The sequence below is a fragment of the Helianthus annuus genome, chromosome 16, assembly GCF_002127325.2.
Source record: "Helianthus annuus cultivar XRQ/B chromosome 16, HanXRQr2.0-SUNRISE, whole genome shotgun sequence".
Classification (NCBI taxonomy): Eukaryota; Viridiplantae; Streptophyta; class Magnoliopsida; order Asterales; family Asteraceae; genus Helianthus; species Helianthus annuus.
Window position 1 is genome coordinate 76,918,619 of NC_035448.2, and position 13,635 is coordinate 76,932,253.

At 40.6% G+C, this 13,635-nt stretch overlaps 1 long non-coding RNA gene across 1 annotated transcript; it reads left to right on the plus strand.

The window, feature by feature from the left end:
• LOC110916219 lies at positions 1-2,595 on the plus strand. The gene is made up of 3 exons (XR_002579569.2): positions 1-241; positions 1,120-1,211; positions 2,369-2,595. It is a non-coding gene; the product is annotated as an uncharacterized LOC110916219 (long non-coding RNA).
• The last annotated feature ends 11,040 nt before the right edge of the window (positions 2,596-13,635 follow it).

Here is a 13,635-nt window from a genome sequence, read left to right on the forward strand (position 1 = left end):
GTTAATTAAGTGGTAAATATGGAGGGACTAAAGATGTAAATGCCCAAAAGTTTAGATAATAAAATGTTAAATGATTAAAACCCACACACAACTCGTGTGTGGGGTTCTGGATGATCGACAGAGAGGAGCAAGGAGGGGTGAAACCCTAACTTCACAAAATCCACAAGAATTACTACAAATCTTAAGGAAATCAAAAGAATAATCATCAAATTCTAAGCTCCTACACCTGTTCTTTGAAGTGGTAAGTTCAATTTTGTGATTTTCTAAATTGTATGAAGTGGGTCTTAACCCAAGCATGAATGCATGGCATAGGATTCGTGAAATTTGGTTAGGATCAAGGATTAGGATAAGAATTATAGCAGAAATTATGTTTGAATTGGGATGGTTGTTGTGATTTTAGCAAAAACCCGCTTGTTAAGAAGCTAGTAATTGTAGGATGATGGAATGAGATCATATAACTAGAACTTTGATTATGAGCTTGATGTGACACATGAATGATGAATAAAATTTATGTAGGATGGAGTAGTTATGTAAATCCGAATGAATATGAATGTTGTATGATGATAAACTAATAAGAATGTGCCTTATAGTCTTGTACCGAATACCATGATTATGATGCTTACAAGGTGTTTGATGAAATGCCTAAGAGAACAAATTTGTGAAATTGTATGAAAGTTGTGGGTAGGTATGTATAGAAAGTGTTTATGGTGTAGTCGTTAACAAGATAATATGTGAAGTATACTTTAGATGGAGTCCATACGAAAATTCGGGTTTGAATGAATGATTTGGTAAAATCATGCATTAGGGACTTGTACTTTGTGTTTAAATGGTGTGATGCTCACCATGTATTTAATGCGCTTGATTTATAGTAATCAAAAGTGAATGTGTACGAATGTGAAACGAATAGTTTATTAATAAGTAATGATGTCGGAGTTATGTTGTGTACGTATCTATGATAATAAGTTTGACTAAATAAATGTTGAACAACGTGGTTGTCAGTTCATGTTTTATGAGTGATAAAGTTTGACTATTAAAAGTTTATGTAGCTAAGAGTTGAAAATGGATGCGATATGAATGATCATGCGTGCTAACTATGAAATGGGTATAATGATTTGAAAGGATAGGAAACCAAAATTTACATGGACTCAAGTATGGAAGGCTATCGGATTAAGAGGAAATGAGGAAGTTATGCACAAACTTGGATGCACGAGGTAAGTGATTTCCATAATCACTTCTTAGTTTGTTTAAGTAGTATAATGTTTAATTATTAAGTTCATATGAAGTTGAGGTCAAATCAATAGATCATTTTGATGAATGCATGAACGGGTCGAATAATTCGTAGATGAATAATAAGCCGATCATGTATAAGTTAAGAAATTCCTTAACTCGGATGTTGGATTTCAAGTCCACATGATAGAATGTTAATTTACAATCATGTAGGAAGAAACGTGACGCAAAACGGATGAAAAATGAGAGAGTTATGTCCATTTCGGTAAGAATTAATGGTTAGGAAGAGTGCAGAGCTGACACGGCCGGGTGGTGAGATGACACGGCCGGGTGAAGGTTCTGTGAAAAAAAATATTAGTTATGTGATTTATGCATCGTAGGCTTCGGTATATTATCCGTGGACTACGGTGGGCCTCCCAAACATGATTTCGAGTGTTCCCTTGACGATTATAAGTTGTACACCCAAGTCTAAGCCTCATGTAATTTATATAAGAGTATGATAGATGTATGTAATGATGACTAGGGAGGTGTGTTAATTAAGTTAAGAGAATAGGATGGTATGTAGGTATGAACAAATGGAGTCATGGTGAGTTTAAGTCATATAAACTAGTACGCGTGATGTGTATAGAAGATATATATATATATATATATATATATATATATATATATATATATACGTATGTACATAATTATGCGAAAGGCGTATATTGTGTTGTAGTTAAATAGATGCATATAAAGTTGGCGATCTTTTTACGAAGATGTAGTACTTGAATATGTTGAGATTACGGGTTTGCTAACCAAGTTATTATCAAGTATGTTTGAAAGTGCAAGTTTATGAATGTCGGACTTTCGAAGTGTTGATATAGTAATGAAATGATTGAATGTTGGAAGGATAATCGGGTTGAAGAAACTTAAGCGGTTAGAATATGCTATGGACGTTTTAGTTTATACAATATTATATGTTTGGTCGTCACCATCTACTAACAGGTTAGTTGTATGAGAGTATATGTCATATCCATTTAATTGGGTAATCGAATGCGTAAGAGAAATGAAAGTACGTACACGAATGGAACTAAAATGACGGTTTTATAAGCAAACAAGTATAATGACTAACTTTTTAAAGCTTTGTTGTTGAATGTAGGTAAATCCTCAATTTTGGCGACTTGGAGAATTGGAGCGAGCGCGTGTTCATGTTATGCGATACCAAACGCTTCCGCTAGTTTGTTCAAATGTTTTCGATCCAAAATTTGTTGTATTGGTTTTTAGTAGTATTTTTTTGAACGAATTGTTGAATTGTATCTAGTTTGTTTATGTTTAAAACAGGGGTATGCTCGTTTTATGGACGGGTCATGCCCGATTTTTGTTAAATTATAGTTTGATAATATCACATTTAGGAAGGTGAAATTTTGGGCGTAACAAACTCCTCCTCCTGAAGCTCTGATACCACTTGTAGGATCGGATTCTGACCCGAACGTGTCAATCAGAGGAGTTTGATCAGATACAGGTGCGGAAAACAAGTACCTGACGAAGAAACAGCTAGATCTTCACTTAATTCTCTTTACTGATTGATTTAACACTTTTTACACACAATTCTCACACCGGCAGCACCTCGGTATGGAAATCTCAAAGTTACAAATGTGGACCTCTCATATGGTATTTATAGGTGAGGTGGACCTCTTATTCGGCATGTCCGTATAAGCGGTCCAGGTAGGTGTGAGGTGGACCTCTTATTCGGCATGTCCGTATAAGCGGACCAGCACTCTAAAACACCTAAACTCTCCAGTTTTCTCGTAAAACGCGCCCTAATCTATACAATACAATGAAAAACTCGATCTAAGACGAAATCAACAGATGTAGTGCACCAACATCATACAAGTGGTTGAAGACAATATGATGAACCACATCCCCATACCTACAATTGGTAAAATCAACAAAACTTATTTTCCGGAAAAACCATTTTGATTAAAACAAACTTAAGTGTTTTGAAATCTAAATGGGAAAATAGTTTGTTGAAAGGGGGAGTTCTGATTGTTTATGCCAAAAGAATGGCGATTTGATGCGATTTGATATCTGTTGTCAAGTTTATTGTACAGTTTGTTTTCAAAATTTCTTTATGTGTTTGTATTTTAGGGGGAGTAAAAATTTCAGAAAATCCAAAAACATTAGAAAATTTTGAAAAGTTCAAAACTCATTTTTGAATTGAAAAATATTGAAAAACAACAAAAACATGATAAAATGGAAAAGAGTTTGTTGTGAAAAAGAGGAAATTATAGTACATCAGTGGACTATCACAACATGCTAAACATTTGGAAAGTAAAATGTGATAAACAATCTTACTGCGGATGTGTCAGTAGGTTTTTGCACATTTAGTAGATTGTGACGAGATATAAACCTAAATTTCAAACTTGCTTATATCGTGGGTAACAAAACTTGGATATATGGGTAACCCCCGAAATCTTGTTTGAAAGGTCCCTTTTTCTGAGATACTAGGTCTTTATACTCATGTAACACCTCGAATTTTTGTGTCCAATGATGTGTTAACACGTGTCATATGATTACACAAGGCATTGATATTAAATAAAGGACTAATTTTGACAAGCCTTGAAAGTATGTAAATTCGAGGGTTATAAATGTCAACAAAGGGTAAATATACTGTATAGTAACCCTAAATGATGCTCGTACCTTCAAACGAATAAATCATGGATCGTACGGAAGCGAAACGCGGAAGAAAGTGAGAGATTACGAGCTACAGGGGTTAACCGTGTCAACATGTTTAAATTATACCTCTGAGTGACCCTTTAACGTTCCCGAGGCTTTGTAACAGTATTATACGCTCACCAGAATATACTGTATAAATTCCGCGAAGTTCCGTTTTAAAACGAGAAAGTTATGATCAAATTCGTATGAGAAGGGTTAAAAGCGTCAATAATATAATTTAAGACTTTCCAGATAATAAATAAATTAACCGGGGGCTTAACGATACGGGTAAATAACGCGAGGTCCTTAACTGTAATTAATCAAGGGCCATATCGCAAAGTTACCCCTTCAAACCCGAAGGGTCAGGTTATTAATTACCAAAGATTCGATATTAATTTCTAAGATTTAGTAATCATTTCAAAAAGATACAATTTTAACCCCTTACGGACCGTAAAGAGTATGCCTTACGGACTGTAAGGGGGGGGGGAATGATTGCTGGTGATCCGCCTATGGCTTACGGACCGCAAGGCCTAAGCCATACGGTCCGTAAGCGATGCCCAGCGACAGAAAGTTGGCTGTTGGCTGTCCAAAGCGGTAAAACACGAAGTAATGGGTTTCTCAGGGTCATGGGTGCCCCCTACTCGACCCATAACTCTCTAGGACACCTGCCATTCATCCATGGTCACTTGTAGAGTGTGTTGTGATGATCTTAATGCCATTCTTACACTATAAATAGAACCATTGTGTGCATAAGTTTCATCACAACTCAAAACACATTCTCTGATCATTCTTGGAGCTTTCAAACCTTCTTCTTTGTTCTCTAAGCAAGCCTAAGCTTCTGTAAGTCATTTATATCCTTTGTAGTTTGATTTTACATAGTAAGATAGCTAAAAACCAAACCGTCGTAACTACGGTTTGACTTCAAGATAAATCCTTAATGGTTCAGTCTTATGTCGAATCAAAGGTAGTTATGTGTTGGTGTTTATATGGGTAATAAACCCCAAAAAGGGTTCCCTCTGATCACCACTTTAACTAGCTCAAATGTCGAGTCAAACGAATGCTTAAAAAGTCAACAAAAAGCTATTTTTGCGATTCTTGCATAATCTGTGATATAAATGATATGCAACCTGTTTAGACACTCATAAAACATGATATTAAATATATAAACTTGTTTACGCTCGTTTGAATCGACCATTTGCTATATTGAACCGGTTCGGAGCCGAATGTCGCAAAAGTTTGACTTTTGCTTTGACTTCAGTTCTGACCCGTTTTAGTGAGGTATAGATATGCCTTAGGACTCTCTTAGGACCAGGTTACATGATGGTATAACCCTCTATGACCGGTTCATTGTTTGTCCAAGTCTTTTACGCATTTCCGTTAATCGCCTAAAAGTTGACCGTAACGCCCTTTTTAAAATAAAACGAGTATTTCGGACACGTGAGCGGACCATAACCTTGCTTACTAAATTATAAGCATGTCCTTAAAGTTTCACGTCAATCCGAGGTCTAGAATGGGAGTTATGCTAAATAGCGCAATTAAAGTAAACTTTTGTAATAAACGGCGCAATTAGCATAACGCCTATTTAAAACAAGATTTCGTCACCAAAACTTTTACCCACTATTGTAAAATAATATTTTTGGAGTTTTAAAGATTTTTAATAATTTTTACCTTGCTCATAACCTGCGGTTACGGCAACGGTTCGGTAAATACCGAATATGCCCTTTTGGCCGAAACTTAAGTTCTACAAGGTCTTTTGACCCGATTCCAGTTGCTACTGATTTTAAATAATAAATAAAGTATTTTAGACTCTATAAACTGTTCGGGAAACTCAGATTTCCTGTAGAACTCGAAAAGCTCTTTAAAAGTCTTTAAAATGACCGAAAAACCCCTACGGGGCGATATATCCTACTGATACCACAACCTCTTTAAGGCATATTGACTTAAGAAACAAGTGTAGGACTCTCATGGTTAACCGTTTCGCCTATTTCGCACACGGTTCGGCTTATGGAACTAGTTTTCATAAATTAGCCGATATGGGTCAAACCATATTATTTTGACCCTAAAACCCAGAGTGTGAACTTTAAACCCATATAAAACAAGTCTCTGAACTTGTTGTGTCAGAATCACACTCCATTCCCGATTTTCGCCTTTTCGCGCGATTAAACCGTATTTATAATTTGGAACCAACCGGTCTAGGCTACGGCCAATATAAAGACCGGTTAGGATTCTAATAGGTTAATTAAAACCTTCGTTCCAGAATAGGAGCCCCAGTAAAAGCTATCTGTGACGTAATCCATTAAGGAATATACTTGCAAAGGTAAATACTTTTAACTTTATTTTCCCTTATACGGGCTTGGGATACGGTATATTAATACCGCTTGATTGAGCATCATATCTTCCATCGCTTAGGTGGTTAATTGAATAATATGATCGGCTCATTTAAACAGTCTTGTTACTTAAAAGCCTTTGGGGGGTTAATGACCGTTGTCCCAGATATCCTTGGCATCATTCGAAGTAATGGCCACGACCTCGACATCCCGGTGTAGGCGTACACCCGGTATATTATGTCGACATTATTATTAAAAGTCGTAGCCGTTGGTTTACCCACCACGGTTTTACGCAATGTGGTGTGTCTATTGATCTTTAACCCGGACAGGATCCGGGCTACTGAACGCATAAAAGGAACATGTAATTCGTTCACAAGATTTTAATAATTTTCCCAAGTTATAAAAGAGTTTGTGCCTTGTGCATTCAAATCAATTTTAATAAACATTTTCAAATGTGTCAGTTGAACGTATTTACCAGTGTAAACTGACGTATTTTCCCAAAAAGATTAAGTGCAGGTACTATACGTAAATCGGCTGGTAATAGCTCCTTAGCATCACGAATAGTCTCGCAAGCTTGATGTTGTATCTGACTGAACAATACTTTATTATTACTTTTGATCCCCTGTGGAAACAATTCGACTTCTGTAATACACTTGATATTACATTAAAAGGTTGAATTATATTTATCTTTATGCTTCCGCTGTGCATTCATATAATTGTGTGGTTTGACTATATTGTTGCCAACTACGTCACGGTAATCCCCCACCGGGCCCACCGGTGATACACGTGGAAATCGGGGTGTGACAGGTTGGTATCAGAGCCAACATTGAGTGAATTGAACACTATCCTAATGTGTTTAATCTCAATGACACAATTGCACATACTTGAGTCTAGACAATAACTTAGGACAAATTCGGATTAATACTCCTTTTTGTCTTTATTTTCATTATGATTTTTAATAAGTTTTGAAGCAGGAAAATGCCACCTGTAATATTCCGAGGAAGAGGAAGGGGAAGAAGAGGCAGAGGAGAGATCGTTACTCACAACGATCACGAAGCTGGACCGTCAGGTACAAGACCTCCTTCGATGACAAGGAGTGAAGAACCACGAAGACGGAGAGACCTCTTCGAGCCAGCGAGGCACTCGACCTCTCACAGCTCGACGCCATCTTACCGACACTCTTTCGGACCAGATTCCGAAAATGATCCAAACAACCCCCAACCATCCTATCTACCTCTACAGCGCTCGGTGTCGCACCGTGCCTTTGACGATCCTACTCCATATTTCCGAGGTCAGTTTAATCCAGCTGACTACATACAGGAGCCTGCAGGATTTGTTCCGCTAGGGCCACAAGATCATTTCTCGGAAGATCACATGGACGAAGATACGGATCCGACAGAACCAGCTCATGGTACGCCCACGCACCCAATAGAGATCTCTGATGGATCTTCATTTCATGGGACACCTTATCAGGGCCCAGATAGCTTCATGGCACTGTTTAATCAACATGAGTGGTACTATATGCCATCTCAGCAAGCATCGCAGCAACAGCAGCAACATCCACGAGATCCCTCCGAGGATCCACGTTTTGAGGCAGTGATGCCACCGCCTCCTCCACCGGCTCAACCAGTAATGCCATATCCGCCAAGGCGTAGAAGATCAGGCGCACGGATGTCTACCCGAGGAGGGGAATTCCACTTCAGCACCCCTCGACATTCAAGTGGTAGCCACTATCCGTCAGTACCTGAGGAAGGGCCTTCAAGCCCAGCACAAGAGGCGAATTCCGCACCAGTTGCGCCATCTTCGCCACCATTTGGGGACGACCGTCCATTACCTCCGTACGCAACGGCATATAACCCGTTTGAGCCAACGTCGCAAGCTCATTACAACTACAACTATGAGCGCGACCCATATGTGGTAGCGGCAAGGTATAACGCCCGCTATCCAGACGGAAATCTAGGAATACCGGATTACTCAGCTCATGGGTATCCAGCACCACCTAGACCTCCAGTTCCGCAACCAGCACCTCAACCACGTTTCTTTCCTCCTGAGCATGAAGAGATACTCCACCGATTGGATCGCGTGGAGAGAGAGTTCGAGGAAGAGAAAAAGAGCCACCGAGGATTTCTCAAGGGCTTAGCAAGCCTACTAAAGGGCAAGAAGAAGAAACGTGACCATTAGCCCTTATGGTTGTACTAATATAATGTCTATTTTATAATAAGTCCCTGCGTGGACGTTTATCGTATTTTAGTCCTTACATGGACTTATCCGTTAATCCTTACAAGGACACATGTCGTGTACTAGTCCCTGTATGGACCTATCTTTTATTTAACCTTTATAAAGGTATATACTTGTCTTAAAAGACCCGTTTAGGGCAATATGTGATTGTATTTGAAACTATGGAATGAATGTTATGAGTTTTATTTTTAATATATATGAAACAAATCAAAACCATTCCTTTTACATTGATCTGCCTAAGTGAAGAATCTTAAGAGTGAAACCTAGCCTGGTGTCTTTTAAGATCCGGCCAAGATGGTATGACCTAATTAAAAGATTCAGATTCCCTGTTAACCTCTGTAAGCATGTTAACAATCATGGCAGATGTGGTTCGTCAAAATCGCACACGTCATTCCTACACAATAATCCTTTATAGGATTTCAAAAACCCAACTAAATGATTTGTAAATCATGGGTTAGATCATCAATAAAGGTGATCAAATTATTAAAACATCCATTAGAGATGTAGTGCCTACGGGCCAATCATGTTAAAACATCCATTAGAGATGTAGTGCCTACGGGCCAACCCTATTAAAACATCCATTAGTGGTGTAGTGCCTATGGGCCGTAATAATTGTCTTATAAAGACGGAAGACAGTGGTGGTCTATGACTCCCTGTCAGAAAGAGATAAAAGAACTATGGTTCAAATCTCTATGCCTTTGATTCTCTGAAATCTCGGCTAATATTATAAAACATCCTCTTGATTAGGCTTTGTGCCGCCAATATTATTGTTATAGCTAAATTAGGATATATTCAAATCTTACAAGTAAGTGAGTAATAAGTTAACCAGATATGGTCTCTGTTACCATGGTTAACGAATTGTCATAAAAGACAAATCCATAATAAGCTTCTAAATAAAATTTTGTTATCTTCTGTAACAGATACCAGTTACAATGGCGGATCCCGATGGAGAGAACAGCCATACAAACGAAGATGACTATGATAATGCGCAAGTGCATCTGACAGGCGCACAGTTGAAGGCTCTGATTGACAAGGCTGTTCAGGCAGCTCTTGACCGTCAATATACTGAGTCTCAAAGCAGAACCGTATCGAAACCACCCTCCAAACCAAAGTCACAATCCAAACCACTCTCCAAACCGAAGAAAGATGACGATAATCACTCGTCCGCTGAGAACAGTGTTCGTCGTGATCGGGAATATACTGATGCATCCGGTGCCAAGGGTTGCACCTACAAGTACTTCGTGTCTTGTAAACCCCGGGAGTTCACAGGGGAAAAGGGTGCTGTTGATTGTATCACCTGGCTGGATGAGATGGACACTATTGTGGACATCAGTGGGTGTGCGGAGAAGGATGTGGTGAAGTTTGTGTCGCAGTCATTTAAGGGCGAGGCCCTAGCGTGGTGGAGAGCGTTGGTACAAGCGTCGGGTAAGTCTGCTCTGTACAAGATGACATGGGAGGAGTTTATTTCTCTCATTAAAGAAAATTACTGCCCTCAGCATGAGGTGGAGAAGATCGAGTCTGATTTTGTGTCATTGGTAATGACAAACCTGGACTGCCAGGCCTACTTGACGAGCTTCAATACGATGTCTCGTTTGGTTCCGTACCTTGTGACACCGGAGCCAAGGAGGATCGCTTGTTTCATTGGGGGCTTAGAGCCTGCGATAAAGGCTAGTGTGAAGGCCTCTCGGCCGACGACCTTCAGGTCAGTAACTGACCTCTCCTTGTCTCTCACTTTAGATGCTGTCCGTCTGAGGACGCTAAGGAGCAAGGAGGCAGAAAAGAGGAAACGTGAGGACGACACCTCGCGAAGGTCAGGAAAGAAACACCGTGGAAACGGTGATGGCAAAAGAGGGGCGGAAGCGAAGAAAGATGGGCAAGCAGGAGAAAAGCCCAAATGCAAAATCTGCCAGAAATCCCACTCTGGGAAATGTAGGTTCGGGTCGAACTCACAGTCCCAGCCGAAGCCTTTTGCCTGTGGACTATGCAAGTCCAGGGACCACAAGACTGTGGACTGTAAGAAGATCAAGGATGCAACCTGCTATGGTTGCAATGAAAAGGGGCATATTAAGAGTAACTGCCCTAAGAATGCCAGGAAACCGGAGGAGAACAAGAAGACGAATGCGAGGGTCTTCCGCATGGATGCAAAGGAGGTAGTGCTGAACGACAATGTACTTACAGGTACTTTTCTCGTAAATTTAATATTTTTGCAAGAGTACTTTTCGATTCAGGCGCTGATAAATCCTTTGTAGACCAAAAATTTTGCGAACTGCTGAATATGCCTATCAAAACCCTAGACGTAAAATACGAGGTAGAGTTAGCAGACGGCACGATAGAAACCGTCTCCACTATTCTAGAAGGATGCGAAATGTCCATTAAGAACCATTCTTTTCCTCTATCTCTACTTCCTTTCAAATTAGCCGGTTTTGACATTGTTCTGGGCATGGACTGGTTATCCAGCAATCAGGCCCAAATCATTTGCAACAAAAGACATATAATGCTAAAGACTCCGAGTGGTGAATCGCTTACCATTCGAGGAGATACGCAGTATGGATTGCCCGAGGACGTATCTATGCTCAAGGCTTCTAGATGTTTAAAAAGAGGTTGTGTCATTTACATGGCTCAGGTGATAATTGAAGAGCCCAAGCCGAAGATAGAGGATCTTCCTGTCATTTCTGAATATCCCGAGGTTTTCCCTGAAGAACTACCTGGGTTACCCCAGATAGGCAAGTGGAATTCAGAATAGATATCATTCCTGGAGCAGCTCCCATAGCTAGAGCGCCCTACAGGCTAGCTCCGACTGAAATGAAGGAATTAAGGACCCAGTTGGATGAACTGTTGGCAAAAGGTTTTATCAGACCTAGTTCGTCTCCCTGGGGAGCACCTGTCCTATTTGTGAAGAAGAAAGACGGATCGATGCGGTTGTGCATCGATTATCGTGATCTGAACAAAGTTACCATAAAGAATAGATATCCTTTGTCAAGGATCGACGATCTGTTCGATCAGCCGCAAGGAGCGAGCTACTTCTCAAAGATCGACTTGAGGTCGGGCTATCATCAGCTAAAGGTCAGAGATGAAGATGTGCATAAGACAACATTTAGGACTCGCTACGGTCACTATGAGTTCCTAGTGATGCCTTTTGGGCTCACGAATGCACCGGCTGCGTTCATGGATCTCATGAATCACGTCTGCAAGCCGTACTTGGACAAATTTGTCATCGTCTTCATCGACGATATCCTTATATATTCAAAGAACCAAGCTGACCACGAGAACCACCTCCGTTGTATTCTCGAATTGCTACAGCGTGAGAAACTCTACGCCAAATTCTCTAAATGTGAATTCTGGCTACGAGAAGTCCAATTCTTGGGACACGTTGTAAGTGAGCGTGGTATCCAGGTGGATCCCGCTAAGGTAGAGGCAGTCATGAACTAGCAAGAGCCAAAGACGCCTACCGAAATTCATAGTTTCCTGGGGTTAGCAGGATACTACAGGAGATTTATTGAGAATTTCTCGAGGATTGCTGCGCCCTTGACTTCTCTAACCAAGAAGAAAGAAAAGTTCATTTGGGGCTCAAAGCAGCAAGAGTCCTTCGAAATCCTGAAACAGAAGCTAATAAGCAACGCACCTGTGTTGACACTACCGGAAGGTACAGATGAATTCGTAGTTTACTGCGATGCATCGCACACTGGCATGGGGTGTGTACTTATGCAGAAGGGCAAGGTGATTGCCTATGCTTCAAGACAATTAAAGGTGCACGAAACGAATTACACCACCCATGATTTGGAGTTGGGTGCCGTTGTATTTGCACTAAAATTGTGGAGGCATTACCTATATGGTATCAAGTTCGTGATTTATTCTGATCACAAAAGCCTTCAGCATCTGTTCAACCAAAAGGAATTGAACATGAGGCAACGCCGTTGGATGGAAACCTTAAATGATTATGATTGTGAGATCAGGTACCATCCTGGCAAAGCGAATGTGGTCGCTGATGCCCTAAGCAGAAAAGAAAGGGGGAAACCTATTCGAATCAATGCCAAGAGCATTGAAGTCAGGAATAATTTGACTGAAAGGATATTAGCTGCACAGCGAGAGGCTGTGTCGGAAGCTAATTATCCTAAGGAAAAGTTAGGAGTAACTGAAGAGCAGTTAACTCTTCGCAAAGATGGAATCCTTAGACTGAACGGACGAATATGGGTTCCGATTCATGGAGGACTACGAGATGTTATCCTCCAGGAGGCCCATAGTTCCAAATATTCTGTCCATCCTGGAGCAAACAAAATGTATCATGACTTAAAGGCAAACTATTGGTGGATAGGCTTAAAAAAGTCTGTAGCCGCCCATGTAGCAAGGTGCTTAACTTGTGCTCAAGTCAAAGCCGAGCACCAAAAGCCGTCTGGCTTGCTACAACAGCCTGAACTTCCTGAGTGGAAGTGGGAATGCGTAACGATGGATTTTATTACCAAGTTACCAAAAACCAGGAAAGGAAACGACACAATATGGGTCATAGTCGATAGGCTGACTAAATCAGCTCATTTTCTACCCATCAAGGAGACATATAGCTCCGATATGTTAGCCCAACTCTATGTTGATAAGATTATAGCCTTACACGGCATACCTGTGTCTATTATCTCCGACAGAGATACCAGGTACACTTCTCATTTCTGGAAGAGCTTCCAGCAATCTTTGGGCACGCGTTTGAACTTCAGTACGGCTTACCATCCACAGACGGACGGTCAGAGTGAGCGTACCATTCAAACGCTAGAAGACATGCTTCGTGCATGTGCGATCGATTTAGGTGGTAACTGGGATAAGAATCTACCCCTAATCGAATTCTCCTACAATAACAGCTACCATACCAGCATAAAGGCTGCGCCTTTCGAGGCATTATACGGTAGGAAGTGTAGATCGCCTGTTTGTTGGGCGGAAGTAGGAGAGGTCCAATTATCAGGACTAGAGATAGTTTTCCAGACAACGGACAAAATTGTTCAGATTCGGGAACGTCTCAAGGCTGCCCGCGATAGGCAGAAGAGCTACGCTGATCCAAAGCGTAAGGACTTTCACTTCGAAGTAGGTGAAAAGGTGTTGCTTAAAGTGTCACCCTGGAAGGGGTGATGCGTTTCGGCAAGAAGGGCAAGCTGAGTCCGAGATA